Genomic DNA, 2444 nt, shown 5'->3' with positions numbered 1-2444 from the left:
ACACTATCGATAAACGCATTGACCAGATATACCTTCACAGAAAAAAATGGTAAGCCTATAGCCCATTAAAATTTCGGGGAGGCCAGGACCACTAACTTATCTAGAAAGTGTTCTTTCTTTGCCTAAATCACTTCTCACGCTAATGCACGTGCTGATGCCGATTTACACAATCGATAAACGCATTTGACCAGATATACCTTCACAGAAAAAAATGGCAAGCCTATAGCCCATTAAAATTTCGGGGAGGCCAGGACCACTAACTTATCTAGAAAGTGTTCTTTCTTTGCCTAAATCACTTCTCACGCTAATGCACGTGCGGATGCCGATTTACACAATCGATAAACGCAATTGACCAGATATACCTTCACAGAAAAAAATGGCAAGCCTATAGCCCATTAAAATTTCGGGGAGGCCAGGACCACTAACTTATCTAGAAAGTGTTCTTTCTTTGCCTAAATCACTTCTCACGCTAACGCACGTGCTGACACCGATTTACACTATCGATAAACGCATTTGACGAGATTGACCTTCGCAGAAAAAGAAGGTAAGCCTATAGCCCATTAAAATTTCGGGGAGGCCAGGACCACTAACTTATCTAGAAAGCGTTCGTTCTTTGCCTAAATCACTTCTCACGCTAATGCACGTGCTGATGCCGATTTACACTATCGATAAACGCATTTGACCAGATATACCTTCACAGAAAAAAAGTGGTAAGCCTATAGCTCATTAAAATTTCGGGGAGGCCAGGACCACTAACTTATCTAGAAAGCGTTCGTTCTGTGCCCTAAATCACTTCTCACGCTAACGCACGGGCTGATGCACCGATTTACACTATCGATAAACGCATTTGACCAGATTACCTTCGCAGAAAAAAATGGCAAGCCTATAGCCCATTAAAATTTCGGGGAGGCCAGGACCACTAACTTATCTAGAAAGCGTTCGTTCTGTGCCCAAATCAGTTCTCACGCTAACGCACGGGCTGACACCGATTTACACTATCGATAAACGCATCTGATGAGATTGACCTTCGCAGAAAAAAAATGGCAAGCCTATAGCCCATTAAAATTTCGGGGAGGCCAGGACCACTAACTTATCTAGAAAGCGTTCGTTCTGTGCCCAAATCACTTCTCACGCTAACGCACGTGCTGACACCGATTTACACTATCGATAAACGCATTTGACGAGATTGACCTTCGCAGAAAAAGAAGGTAAGCCTATAGCCCATTAAAATTTCGGGGAGGCCAGGACCACTAACTTATCTAGAAAGTGTTCTTTCTTTGCCTAAATCACTTCTCACGCTAATGCACGTGCGGATGCCGATTTACACAATCGATAAACGCATTTGACCAGATATACCTTCACAGAAAAAAAATGGCAAGCCTATAGCCCATTAAAATTTCGGGGAGGCCAGGACCACTAACTTATCTAGAAAGTGTTCTTTCTTTGCCTAAATCACTTCTCACGCTAATGCACGTGCGGATGCCGATTTACACAATCGATAAACGCATTTGACCAGATATACCTTCACAGAAAAAAGTGGTAAGCCTATAGCTCATTAAAATTTCGGGGAGGCCAGGACCACTAACTTATCTAGAAAGCGTTCGTTCTGTGCCCAAATCACTTCTCACGCTAACGCACGTGCTGACACCGATTTACACTATCGATAAACGCATTTGACGAGATTGACCTTCGCAGAAAAAGAAGGTAAGCCTATAGCCCATTAAAATTTCGGGGAGGCCAGGACCACTAACTTATCTAGAAAGCGTTCGTTCTTTGCCTAAATCACTTCTCACGCTAATGCACGTGCTGATGCCGATTTACACTATCGATAAACGCATTTGACCAGATATACCTTCACAGAAAAAAAGTGGTAAGCCTATAGCTCATTAAAATTTCGGGGAGGCCAGGACCACTAACTTATCTAGAAAGCGTTCGTTCTGTGCCCAAATCAGTTCTCACGCTAACGCACGGGCTGACACTGATTTACACTATCGATAAACGCATCTGACGAGATTGACCTTCGCAGAAAAAAAAGGCAAGCCTATAGCCCATTAAAATTTCGGGGAGGCCAGGACCACTAACTTATCTAGAAAGCGTTCGTTCTGTGCCCAAATCACTTCTCACGCTAACGCACGTGCTGACACCGATTTACACTATCGATAAACGCATTTGACGAGATTGACCTTCGCAGAAAAAGAAGGTAAGCCTATAGCCCATTAAAATTTCGGGGAGGCCAGGACCACTAACTTATCTAGAAAGTGTTCTTTCTTTGCCTAAATCACTTCTCACGCTAATGCACGTGCTGATGCCGATTTACACAATCGATAAACGCATTTGACCAGATATACCTTCACAGAAAAAAATGGCAAGCCTATAGCCCATTAAAATTTCGGGGAGGCCAGGACCACTAACTTATCTAGAAAGTGTTCTTTCTTTGCCTAAAT

This window comes from Dermacentor silvarum, chromosome 10 (genome assembly GCF_013339745.2).
Source record: "Dermacentor silvarum isolate Dsil-2018 chromosome 10, BIME_Dsil_1.4, whole genome shotgun sequence".
Lineage (NCBI taxonomy): Eukaryota > Metazoa > Arthropoda > Arachnida > Ixodida > Ixodidae > Dermacentor > Dermacentor silvarum.
This window is presented reverse-complemented; position numbering follows the sequence as displayed.